The sequence below is a fragment of the Stegodyphus dumicola genome, chromosome 4 (assembly GCF_044657685.1).
Source record: "Stegodyphus dumicola isolate Sdum_Otavi_A_Nest chromosome 4, ASM4465768v1".
Classification (NCBI taxonomy): Eukaryota; Metazoa; Arthropoda; class Arachnida; order Araneae; family Eresidae; genus Stegodyphus; species Stegodyphus dumicola.
Genome location: NC_140771.1, coordinates 208403015 through 208417480, shown reverse-complemented (window position 1 = coordinate 208417480; position 14466 = coordinate 208403015). Strand labels below are relative to the sequence as shown.

General features: G+C 34.1%; 1 long non-coding RNA gene across 1 annotated transcript in view; it reads left to right on the top strand.

The window, feature by feature from the left end:
* The first annotated feature begins 1211 nt into the window (after nt 1-1211).
* Nucleotides 1212-14466, top strand: part of LOC146997809 (uncharacterized) — a 46519-nt gene continuing 33264 nt past the window's right edge. Inside the window, exon 1 of the long non-coding RNA XR_015040540.1 lies at nt 1212-2173. This is a non-coding gene — a long non-coding RNA (uncharacterized LOC146997809). The remainder of the gene's footprint in view (nt 2174-14466) is intronic.

Here is a 14466-nt window from a genome sequence, read left to right as displayed (position 1 = left end):
AAATAGCCATTTTTACTATTGTAATCGTTGCTTGTCAAATATTTTTTTGTCTCAGCTAAATTAGAAGATCTCTTCGCATCACAGCATGTTTAAGGGCTGAATAATAGTTACCTTCGAACGCCCCAATACGTAGTTAACAATTGGAAACAATTGGAGAGTTGACAATTGGAGAGATATTGACAAGAAGTCCTGCAAGAGGTTATCCACCAACTCTACGAGTCTATGACAAGCTGGAATACAGTAGCAAAATAACCAAGAGGTGAGACGTTGCTGTATTCATTTATTTTCTGCATGTAGATGAACCTATTGAATAAAACATTCAGTTTCTTTGACATTTAAATATTTCATATTTCTCATTACCTAAACATCACATCTGTCCAGTTCGGACAGCCGCTTCTTGGTGTTTGTTCCTTTTCTTTAGAGTTATTTAGCTGAAGTATGAGATAGCTTTCAAAACCTTCCGTTTGAAAACTTAACAAGCGTAATTGTTAACCTATTTTAGCCACATACGTTTTTAGCGATATCGGTTTACGATCCCTCACAATTTTAATTAAGATTGTCTCGGGTAATTTTTGAAGTATGGGGGATAGAATTTCTTTTGTTTAACTATTTGCTGTAAAATAAGTTCCTGTTATTGATATTTTTTTCTGTACAGCCCATCCGAAAATTTAAGCTTCGGAATTAAAATTATCACAGCTTGAAAGCATACCTTACTACTGTATGTCTTGTACAGGAATCATCAGTCTATTCTAATTGTTCAAAATACATTTAGTCATGTAATGTTTTAGTACACTCTACATTTTTAAAACTGTTAACACTAGAAGCGCCGTTGGGGTCATTTTGACCTTTTTTTTCCAATTTTCCGCGTTTTTTTTAACGTACAGCTGAGCTTCGAAGCTGATATTTTTTTACTTTTTCTAAAATGTTTCCAAGTATACTATGTCAATTTTTCATATTTCTACGTTAATTATTTAAATAAATAATCGCAGATATACCTAAAACAGCCAACTGGGGTCATTTTGACCCTCATAAGAAAAACGACATATTTTTAAGCGAATGTCCGTTTTCGAATTCCCGATGCCACGTTTTCGTTTTCTGCGCATTGGGAAACACGCAGCTCTTATCGCGATGACTCAGGGGAGAAAAATAAAATCCAAAACGGAGCATATTCTCTCTCCATTGCAATGCCGAGAGGAAGAGGATTGAGTACACAAGAGTGCCTTCTGAAACCTGGTACAAGCTAATGGAAAACTGTTATTTATGCTATAATCCTGGACCAGAAATAACCGTTGATGAACAATTGTTGCCTTGTAAATCAGATGCAGATTTATCCAGTACATGGCGAATAAACCGGATAAGTTTGGCATAAAATTCTTGCTAGCAACTGATGTAAAATCCAAATATGTTTTAAATGGGTATCCTTATCTGGGCAAGGATGAAGAACGACCAACTAATTTACAACTTGGGGAAAGTCTAGTTCTCAAATTACTGCAACCACATCTAAACTCCGGACTCAACTTTACTTTTGTGAAACTTGCAGATGAACTTTCTGCGAAAAAAAACCACAATTGTCGGGACGATGAGTCTGCATAAGCGAGAATTACCCCCTATTGCTCTTGACACTTCTTTGGCACGATATTCATCTTTTGCGCTGAAAAATGGAGACAAAACACTCACAATATATAGGTGCAAGAGCAAAAAGAATGTCGTGATTCTGAGCACTATGCACAATAATGTGTTTTTTGACGACAGCATAAAGAAAAAACCGAACACTGTCACTTACTACAACAGTACAAAATGTGGCGTTGATGTCGCAGATCAGATGCTGAGAAATTATAGTACAAGTAGTGGAAGTCGCAGATGGCCTGTGCATGTTTTTTACAACGTCCTTGACATTGCTGCACTCAATGCTTGGATTTTATTCAAATAATCCTTGGGCACCTCTATTTCCTGTCGAGAATTTATTCTTGCACTCGTGAAAGAACTACGAGTTGGTGCACTACGCAATAGATGCCCCCAACTGCTCAAATACAGACACTTAAACGAAAGAAATGTGCATTTCAAAGTTGCAAGGGACAAAACAAGACTGTTGTCAGCTGTGAGGGATGCCAGAAACCAATTTGTGGTAAATGTTTTGCTGTCACTGTCAAGCGTTCATATTGTATCACCTGCGGTAATGTATAACAAACTTTGGAAAACATTATGTGTTTATTCCCAATTTATGTTTTTTTTTAAATTTTTTGCATATGTTCTATTTTTCACTTTTTGCATTTGTATCTTTTGTTTGTTTTTCATAGATTTTGTTTTTGTTATCTTACATTGAAAGATATTGTGTGCTAATTTGCACTAATTGCACGAAAAAAATTCTAAAGCATAAAAAATAAATAAAAACATCTAAAAACTCTTTTATGTGGTCATTTCAGCATCATTTCAATCATTTACTGTGTTTCTACTTACATTTCTTATGAGGGTCAAATTGACCCCCAATGGCGATTTCCTAGTCTGAAATTCGGCTGTTCTAGTGTTAACAGAATTCTCATTTTTGATGTCTTCATGTCAAGAACGCATGAGCATGTTATGTGACACTTCACATCACACAGCCTCTCACCGTCACCAAGTTCAACACACATGTTACAATAATATTCTGATAATCACTCTTCCCGCCGCCACCGCAAAACTATAGAAGTCCGATTGGAAAGTTGCGCTAATTTTCAGATTATCATTCAATTTGAGTGGTGCTTATGTTTCAGCGAATGAAGCTGCCAATGTAGTGAGAGTATTGAGCTTCATCAGTCTGTGATTTCAACAAGGCTGAGTCATCAGTGACATCAGTTTTGAATTTCCTTGCCCTGCGTGCCATGTATTTTTTAAATCGAGCGTCTAATCGTCATTTTTGTTAGCAGTAGGTTTTTATCTGTATCATATGTACTATAAGAGTTCAAATTCTTTGTTTGTTTTCAAGTAAATTAAGTACAAATGCTCTGGAGATGTAATAACGGTAATTTTTTATACCAACCGTTTGCTTATTTTAGAGATCAAACACAAGCCGTTACTGCGTAACAGTACTATATAAGTCATAAAACTGAACTCAAGCATAACCCAAAAACCTACTTTTCTTACAATATTAGCTTTATAAGTTTTCCTGGTGACTCACTTGTCCTTTTCATCCTTCCTCTATTACTTGAAAAGTAATTAAATAATTTTATTGCGGACTAATAAATCAGACTATTTGTACAAGCCGTACTGCGTTATACCCATTTAATTTAAAATCGAGTTCTGCCCTTTGGAAGGGACTCTATTTTTATTATTTCTCGGAAATCAATATTCTTTACAATTTGTTATCTTTTGTAGTAAGTTTAATATATATTCGATCAGAAATGTTCCGGGAAATAATTCTTTCAGTATGGCAGTTTTGTTTGAGCAGATGCGGTGATTACTTCGAAGGTATTCTCTGTCTTTCTTTATTGAACCAGGTGACTACAAAGCTCGCTGCACCTACAATACACCAGATATACAGTTTAGAGGTAACGTTAGATTTAAGCTGAATATTGGCAATATATATGACGGAATGGAACCTAAAAAATATTTGTAGAGTGAATTTTACGAGAACATTTATACTAGAAACTTGTTTCTTTTCGTATGCAGTAGACTTCCGATTAACCGCGGTAAAACGGGAACGATGTCCATGGTTAACGAAGAATAGTGGTTAATCCGACAGCAGTTGGAAAAAAATCCTCATGAAAGAGAAATAGCCCATATTTGTAATCAATGGTAAAAGACTAATAATTGACCCCATTTTTAAGTAGTTTGATTTGGTTTTAAGTTCCTCTGGTAATGTGAATTAAATCAGTATCCAAAGCGAGAACACACTTCACAACAACAATGTTTTAGTTTATTTTACTCTTGCATTTCGTTAGGGATCAATGCGAAACAGAAGATTAATGGTAATTCATCTAACTTATTTTTAATGGATGATTTAACAATATTTATATGCTGCAGATTATGTGCAATTAAATTATGTACTGTTGTGCATAAATACAGTTTCAAAAGATTGTACCATTATCTGTTATCACTATAGTTATCGCAATTCTTTTCCTATTTTCTGTGAAATTTTGCTTTGTTTTGATAGTCGGTGCAATTTTTCCGAAGTTTCGCAATAACCAAACTTAATTTTTTTAAACAATGCCAAATTAACCTACCCCCGCTTAGTCGGAAAGTAACTGTACTTTCTGAGTTATTATTAACTCTGTTTAAAATCGCATCCGTGAGGGGGATATTCTTAGAATAAGAGCTTCAACACATTAAACTTACTAATTCAGAAGTCAAACAACAAAAATCAGCGTTTTTTCAAATTTTCACAGGAATTTGAAAATATAACGCTGATTTTTGCTGTTTGACTTCTGAATTAGTATTTGTTCGGCGTGTTATTGTGTCTTAATTACATTAAACTTACGTTTAAAATTAGGCATAAATTTGATCTTAGTGTTGCATAGATTTTAATTAAAAACTGATGTGTTATTTGAAAAAAAAAAAAAAAAAGAGTTAATGAAATTACGAATAACGCACTTTTGAAAACTAAGAGTTTTATGTAGGGTGAGCATATTCGAATTCTCAAATTCTGTAAACCTGGAAAAATATTCAGCATTCTAAAACGGGAAATCTTTGTTTTTTTACGCACTTTAAAACTTTAGAATCCATATCTGAAATCTCTTAAAATATTTTAATGCAATATTTTAAAAATCAGTTTTATTGCAGTTCATTAGAAGCGTTAGTAAAAAAAAATAATGCTATTGCTGCAATTTCAGAGGCATTTAAATCATCAGTTTTACTGTGCAACCAGTCAGAGTGCACCATTCAAGAAATATATGTAAGCAAAAGAAAACAAATTCACCAGCATATTAAATTAGCACCAATCAATGAAATTCCAAATAACAGTACACCATTAATTATCCTCTGCCCTCGACACATACTTCAATTTAAGAAGTTTCTGGAAAAATATTAGAAAACTGAACTTCTACTCAACTATTTTGTCAAACTGTACCAAGAAAATTAACTCCAAGATTCATGAATTTTAATTATGTACTACTTTATTTACTAAATTTGTTTTGTATCTCCTTGACAAATACAGGTGCATTTTTAAGAGTGTATTTTGAAATTTATTTTTCATTAAATGCACGCTTAATATTGTCTTTAATTAAAAATTTTTAGTATTATGCAATTACTTGTCTTCTGATTACCCTTACATAAAAGACTCAAGAATTATTTAGGTTTTTGTATTCGGAAAAATTAGAGAACTTTTACCCCTTTTAGTTAATCTCAGAAGAAGAATTCGTTGCATTTGTGCTGAAAAAAACCTAGGACTTAAAACAAGATGTTATTGTGTTTTCTTATAATGAGTTTTAAATGCTAATTGTACTGTCACTGAGCATGCGTAAGAATATAGGAACATTAGAATTCGATCTTAGAATCTCGAGAACTAGTAATAATAGTACGGTATTACTCAGGTTCATCCCAGAATCGAAAACACATTGAAGACAAAAGTCTGTGGATCTGGCACCTCTCTTCCTATACTATAGCTTCTGACCGCACTTTCAGACAGAATTAGATGTCTTCTCTTCTTCAAAACAGGCATAATGCTGATGTCTTGCTGGTGAGAAACGTTAAAAATCAAGCAATTCAGTTCAAGAACTACCTCTGCTAATCATCATACTTATCAGAAACCGAAACAGAACAAATCAAGATATTATAGGCAGAGAAGTGGCATAATATCTAGTCATTACGTGTACCTCTAATATCCAACTACAGCTGTGACTAGCCTTAAACTCTACTGGTCGAATTACCATTTAAACAGAATCTTTATATCAACAATTTTCTAAATGAGTTCACAGATAGATAACAATATTTAAAGTATTCAACGGTCTTAGTGATCACAAAATAAAAATTTGCAGTTAAAATTACTAACAGAAGATAACTTAGTATGGGCTGTTTAATGACGCTTCAAAATAAAATACAGCAATTCAGAATATCATTAGATCAGTTGAAGTGCTTATTTAATATAGTTATTTATTGTAATAGACTTCTGTAATTTCGTCCATGACACACAGTATCATCATAATACACTGTTTTTTAAAAGCAATGTGTTTTTGGCTGAATTCTAAAGATGACAGTTTCAAAAACGTGTTGCCAACGCAGGGCAACGAAAAGAGGTAATTTAATTATATGAAGAGTTAAAATAAACATGGGCTATCTAACATTGCAAAACAAAATACCGTATTAGGTATCATACCGGTGTCCGCCGATAACATCGCGGCAAAAACATCGCGGTCGAAAACGTCGCGGAGAAAACAACGCAAGGCGAAAACGTCGTGCTACAAAACATCGTGGGAGAAAACATCGCAAAGAGAAAACATCGTCGTCGAAAACAAAGCGGTTCAAAAACTTCGCAGTTTAAAAACATCGCCGTCGAAAATATCGTGGTAAAAAATAATCTACAAATCATCGCAGGACGATAACATCGCAGACATGCTTTTTTCAGGCTTTAATAACTGTAAATGGATATTTCCATAATGATTTGTGAGCGCAAGATGTAAAGAAGGATAATTTTTACTTTCATATTTTTTATTAAATATTAAATTTCTGCTGAGAAAATAAGAAGGAAACTTAAGCATAGAAAATTAATGCAACTTATAGCACTTAATAGAATTTTAAACCGACATAGTTAACTAACAAAGACCATTAATAAATCATTTTTATAAAGTTTTTACAGGTAATTTTTCATAAAAAGTATAATCTATCAAGTTGCATTTAATTTTCTATGCTTAAGTTTCCTTCTTATTTTTTCAGCAAAAATTTATTAGTTAATAAAAAAATGTGAAAGTAAAAATTATCCTTCCTTACATCACTTGCGCTCACAAATCATTATGGGAATATCCATTTACAGTTATTAAAGCCTGAAAAAAGCATGTCTGCGATGTTATCGTCATGCGATGATTTGTAGATACTTTATTTTTTACCACGTTATTTTCGACGACGATGTCTTTAAACTGCGAAGTTTTTGAACCGCTTTATTTTCGACGACGATGTTTTGTACCACGATGTTTTAGAACTGCGATGTTTTCTCTTTGCGATGTTTTCTCCCACGATGTTTTGTAGCACAACGTTTTCGCCTTGCGTTGTTTTCTCCGCGACGTTTTCGTCCGCGATGTTTTTGCCGCGATGTTTTCGGCTGTAACCATCATACCACCATATTAGGTTCCATTTTAAGAAGTAACCAAATAACTAGACTTTCAGACTGTAATAATTTTCATCAACAATTTAGTAAAAATATAAGTCTTTATTCTGTTCTGTGAAAACAATTAATGAATGGAAATGTTTTTAATGATAAAAATGTCTTAGCAAATTAGTGGAAATCTTCGTTCGATTAAAAGTGCTCCAGACATCATTAATTAAAATATTTCATGGGTAACAGGGGATCGTAGACAAATTATTCTAAGTACAGCTATATAAGTAGTTCAAATATAAAGATTTTCTGATGTAAATGTCCACAGGGTGATTCATCTAAGTTTCCTAGAACTAGAGCTCACAAAAATAAATAAAAATCTTATAGCAATGCAAAGCCGGAAATGCCATCTTTATGTGTTAGTGTACAGGAAGGAAGAGAAAGGAAAGAGCAGTATAAGTAAGAAAACTGATTGCTTTTTTTATGTCACACTAGTAGGAACCGATTTTCTAAAGAACCAAATAAGCAAACGAGTGGAACTCGATGAGGTATGAATTGTATGGGAATGAGAATAGGAGAATTAAAAAATAGAGAATAAATCCAACTTTAAAGATGTATATGCATTTTGAGATTTGGCGATAACATTATACGAAATTAAATAATATTAACTAAAGATTAAATTAAGGTAGATTGATTATTTTGCTGTTTTATTTTGAAACGTAATTCAAACTTAACAAAAGAAATCAACTCACGAAATTAATCAAAAACTTCAGCAATGTTTCGGATAAAAACGTTGCTAAATATTGTTAAGCATCAATAAATATTGAGCAGTTGAGTACTTCCACCTAACCACAATTTTTTTCGCCTTTTCTAATATAAGATGACATCTATTAAATGCATTTAAATTATAGAAGGTGCTCAGAATTGCAATCATAAAGATGCTTAGCGTCGTTGGCGTTGGCGCATGCAGTTACGTGTATTTTGGAAAGTTATTTTGTTCTTGGAAGTTGCTTATTTAGATATAATAATAAGTCGCTTAAGTAGGGGTCTTCACTTAGTGTATGTAACCAAAACACGTTAGTCTCTATGACTCCTTCCGTCCAGTCAAAGAGGTAAGAGGTAGGGGCCAGATACGTGGTCTCCGACAATGCTGACCCAAATATTTGTAACAATTAAATTCATAAGCAGTGAATTACAATTTAATAGTAGAAATACTAGGAAAAGCAAGCATATAATACTCACATGCAAAGCGTATCGTTTATTTTATTACTGTACTGACTGAGACCTGTACTCTGACAGTCTCGGCTCTGAGGGCATAAAATACACGAACTTGGGGTTCCCGTAACCTTTGAAAGTGGGGTAAGGCTTACAACCCCATTAATTTGGGGGCCTACACAGAAGTTGGCGTCGAAAGCCCCGTCTGGCAAGTAACAAATTTGACGTTCAGTCTAGCTCCAGTTTCACACGCTCTACATCCTTCGCGGTGTGAGTGTGAAACCTTTTTTGATCCCCTGCCCAGAGGATAGGAGACCCGTGGAGTGTTGTGTCGTTACTTATAACCTGAAAAGGAGAGCCCAAAAGGGTCGATTGCGTAGTGCGCTCCTTAAGGGACACGCGGAGTACGTATTCAATAACTAAATAACATGCAAATAATAGTTAAAGTCAACTACAGAAATTGAGAATTAACGCAGGCAGGATGTCAAAAAAACATGAATTGCGTCATATAACGCTCACATTTTCGTATACCAGGTAACGAAGAAATTTCGTGCGGTTATCTCATAAAAAACAGCCATAAAAATCTTAAACACTTAATTTATCTTCAAAATAATCATCACTGACTTCAGTTACGTATTCCCAATGAGACACAAGCTTATAAATGCCCTTTCTGAAAAACTCCCTTTTTTCTGGAGCCCAGAAACTGTAATACAGCCATTGCGATAACGTCACGTTTTCGGAACTGCTGTTCCCGTGGGTTGTTATCCATGGCCAAAAACAGGTAATAGCCCTACAGGGCGACGTCCGGAGAGTATGGTGACTGAGGCAGAACTTTCCAGCTCATTGCTTTTTTTAACTGGTTTCGCCGTATGAAATCCGGCATTATCGTAGAGGAGAAGCACTCCTCTTCTGTTGACCAGTGTTGGTTGTCTCTGGTGCAGTGCATCTGAAACTCTTTGCAACTGCGACGAGTAGACCTCAGTTGTTATGGTTGTTCCGCTTTCTAGTTATTCATAATGACAATGACAACGCTGATACACCAAACACACAGCATCACTTTCTTTTGGTGACTGTCTGGTTTAGCGGCCAATGGGAGTGACCAAAAGTCGACCAGTGAGGTTTTCTCTTCCGGGTTATCATACGTGATCCATTTTTCGTCACATGTTAAGATTTGGTCCAAGCACGAGGCTTTATTATTAAAGACCATCAGATGTGTAGATCTAATTTTTACTCGTAAAACAAAATAAGCTTTAAAATCTCTTTTTCCTACTCCGTGTTATTTCGAAGATTGCGCTTCCTATAAAACCAATAAACTTATGAAACCATGCGATGCACTGAACATTTTTCTACTGAATAAGGTTTGAAAGAAATGTAAATATATGACGTTAGCAGAATTAATTTGACGACACTAAAGCGCCAAATGTAACTGTTCTAAAAAACTGCACGAATATTCACCTGATGGTAAAGGGATTCTCCAATTCCCACACAAGCGTTTTATGGACACTGCATTGCTATGCGATTCCGAATTATCCTTATGCAATCTGCTCCTCCCAGAAGTTTGTACACGTTAGTTCTATCATCGTCTGTAAGAAAAAATTTTAATTAGAAATTTTCAGAATATATATATGTATAAAAAAGAAGGTTAAAAATTCTCAGTTGTGGAAATACTAAATTTTGAAATTTTTAACTTAGGTTATGCTTTTATAAGTCTGAGCCACAACCCACGAAAGGCTAGCTCAACGACAGCTGTTTTTTGGAGTGATTGGTAAAGCCGTCATGATGGAAACCGAAAGATCACAGGTTCAGTTCTTACCGGGCAGCATCGCCCAGATAAACACGCACTTCACAGGCGCCATCTGTTAGCAAACATTGCCATTAAAATAATTAAACCCGACGAAGGGAGCTATTGGTTCACTATAGAAATTAGAGATTGCTTTACGAGTTCGAGAACCCTGACATCAACACGCGGATACAAGATCTAAACTACCTCCGCCGCACGAATCTCTGTAATAGGTTTTTCCCCCTCTGTTTTTTACATCAGAGAAAAGAGGCCTATGTCATATTATGTTAACAATTCATTTTAAAATCAATTTTGGGTATTCTAGAATGGCAAATACTATATATGTAGTAGAGTGAGGAAAAATTTACAAATTAAGACTATCTTTCCAGAAAGTTCATATAAATATTTAAATTTTGCAGAATTTTATTGTAATCAAGATTATCGTAATCTTGATTACACATCCTATTTAAACATCCTATTTAAATCATTTATTAAATTAGATTGGTTTGAATTAGATTATTCGAGTTATGACAAAGTACGTTACTGTAAATTAAAGCCTGTCTGCCAGTCTATAATTGCTATAGCTCTAGAGTCTTTTAGTGTGTTTAGGGATCATAAACTGTAGACCCTACTGAAAGACGAGGTAGCGAATTCTCCTTATGTCTTGGAGAACATATGACTGCTGATGAAGGTTATAGCAACCTTTTTATTTGAAATAAATGGAACAGAAAATGCACTCATTCGATGCCCAAAGTTAACCACCACTAAGCTAAGTAATTTGAATAGAAAATAGTACGTATAATCGCAATAAATTAAAGTTCACTACACGACTTGTTCCTACTCTATCTAAACCGCTTAATAAGCTACACACAGCAAAGCCGAGCCTAGAATATCAATATAATTTAAAGGAAACGGCTAGCACGAACAACATTTCAACTACAGAACTACTTTCGGACAGGCGGCATAAATTCAGAACTAACTTCCCTACCGCGAACTCTTAAACTCTGCTACTTAAATACTATTTCCGAACTCACTTAGAGATTTGCATATACTTCAATAAATTTGCATTCTGGCAAGAAATTGAAATCAGAAGGGAAAGAAAAGTTTCTTAAACTAAAAGTAATCGGTTAGAACAAAGTAAAGTCTTTACATAGTGACTAAGGGAAGAGATACCTTCGTGGAGGAATTTAAAATTTCTTAAACTGGAATCATAGATCAACGCCCAATAGTTCAAGAAACACTTAGATGGAAATCTTTTGAAAGCCCTATATACAGTCAAAATAGCAGACATTTTGGAACAGTGCTCCACCAATTTTGTTCTGTGCTATATGCAGTACCAGCACAGATTTTTGTAGAATGATATATGATGAAAAATGTACTTCAACGAACATACAAAATCTTAGTAAGAAACTGTCTCTTTTATTTAAAATTTTGGGAAATGTTGATATTTAAAGCCCTAGAATTTCTAGTTGGAAAATTTATCTGATAGAATGATTTTACCAAATACTGATACAAAATTAATGTAAAATTATTCTAAGAAGAAGCTCAAGGGGAAAAAACGAGCAAGCTTTATTTTATTAAACAGTAGCCTTTACTTGCAATCATTTTTGCGAATTTAAGAAGACACATCTTCTTCTTAATATAATACGAATTTTTTTATCTTTCATCCTCATACTATAGGTTTTTCTTTCATTGAAATTGAAATTTGGCCTGAAAAGTATCCTGTCATAAATTATCGCATTCTCTCTTTTCGCGCTCTTGTGGTATAAGTGGTTAATATGTCCATCTAGGAAATGAAACATCGATGATTCGAATTCCGCTGAGAACACAGTTTTTTCAGGATTCCTGATCCAAAACTTTTAAAGGTTCCCTACAATGGTTCCCCAACTAAAATACGGCGGACGATAATTTTTCACATTATGAATTTAGATGACTGGGTCTCGTCGACTGTCTCCACGGTCACCTTTTAAGTAAAAAAGCGTATAATAAATTATTATACTCCCCCGCGAGTGGGATAAATGATTAGCTCATGCAAATAAGAACTGAAATATCCCAGATTTGAAGCCAGGTGAAGGTACAGTTAAAGTTTCCTATTTCCTCGTCGGAAATATCTAATGGTCTTTGCAATCTCACTTTATTATAAACCGTTCCAATTAAGAAATACGTGAACAGAAAAAGAGTCACATGACTCTTAATTTCTCGTCTTGGGCAATATAAGAAGAAAAACTCTTTTTATTTTGAAATTTGCTCTTTTTTTTTTTTAATCTTGATTAAATGGCTTTTGTAATATTTTCATATTGTTCAAAATACATATTACTCAAGTTTTCATATTTCATACTACATTTTCATATTACTCAAAATAAGCGAATCTGAACCTTCATGAAACATACCTATAGTAGCTTCGCAAAATTTATTAGACAATTTTTTGAAAAGAAAAAGGCGTATCTTAAAATTTGTGTTTGGTATGCCTATAGCAATATATTTATTCTATTCTTCCATCGCAATTGAATTTTAACGAATTTAAGGATATAGAGACATTCGGTTATTTTGAAGGAGGAGACATGAAAAATGAGCAATGCCCTCTCGGGACCGAACTTGGACCTCTCGAATACGCGCCGAGTGCACTACCGTTACACTACGAAGGCATGCTGGAAGGAGGGAGAAAATACCTGTTATACTCCCCCTTTTAAAGGGCGACTGGGAATTAAAGTCCTCATTTCTCTCCGCATAAGTAACATTTTATTGATACTGGTTTTTTGAATAAGTAATTTAAATTATAACTTCTTTAGACACCGTAATACTCCGACTTACCCTATGCCGATTTATGCAAAGTCAAAGTTGCGTGGTCGCTTATTTTGTTTTACTTATTTGCGGTTGAAATTAACTTGCGTTTGAAATTGTCAGTAATTCAGAAAATGCTAATAAATACAACATTACTCTGTTTGCATATTAGAACTAGCTCTATAAGAAATAAGGTGCGTCAAAGCATGTGCTGTTAAATGCTTTAAAATTGTATAGCCCTCTTCAAAAGTTGCAGATAAATTATAATTGGTTTAGCAAAAAATGCAATTATTTTATATTTATATGAACAGTGCTGTCACGGTTTTATTCTTTAGTACAGAAAAAGCGTAGTTTGGCGTTCCTCATCTCTTCGCACCTTTTAATTACAAATTGAATCGTCAAAGAAATTTGTTAAATTCTATGAAACCATCGGCGTTCCAAAACTCCATTTTATGTAGCGCATTTATTTAAATATTATTTTATATTAATATGCATGTAAACTACATTTTTATTACTCACTTTTCTTCTAAACAAGTGTGTTTTAACCTCTGTCCTCTTTAATTAAAATAGCACCAAAGGCAAAATTAGACCCCAACTTAAGCGCTTTTCATGCGTCCCACCTATCGCGTAAATTCGGGTACTACTACACTAATTGTTAACGGAGCCCGAAATCAAAAAGGTGCTTTCTTGGATTCACATTCATCCTTCAGTAACCTTACGTGTTTTAAAATTTAAATCGCATGCACATTTTTGACGTCTCCTGTTTTAAAATAACTTAATGACTCTATAGAATTTTAAAAATATCCATACATAAATCTAGCATATTAGAGGGAAATTCTTTAAATATTAATTTTGCAATCATTAAAAAATTCAAGATGATCCTCCATTAATTATCCAGTTCTGATGAGTAATCAATTTTGAATTTCTTGCATTTTACTATTATAATTATTATTACTAGATAAGAAAATTTATTGCAAAAAGTTGTAATATAAAAGGATCATTCTTTATAATTTTAAAGAACTTTTTAAAGTAATTAGCATGAAAGAAAAGAAATATCTGGAGCTTTTATCGTAAGGGCAGTGTCTCACTTCAGCAGTTACTCTGCTATTCGCCAGAAAATGCTATTTAACGCATTTCGAAAACGCTTTGTCAGAAGGTTCTGATTTTATCGCTACTGGACAAACTCAAACTTGCCCATTTTATTTTTGCGCATTGTATTATTTAGGAAGGTACTTATGTGTTAACCATGTGGTATTATATACCACACTGGCGCCTTTTGGCGACTTTATACAGCACCAGTGAGTCATTTACTGGGTGCAAACTGGTGGTTTTCGAGCCTTTTTTTTAGAAGGTGTGTGTGTGTGATTATGGCAAAGCCTCGAGGGCTATCTGCCTAAGAGGAGGGATGCCTTCGTGGAGGACTTTCTAAGGGAAACTGGCTCGTATACACGTTACACATGGGGAAAACCAC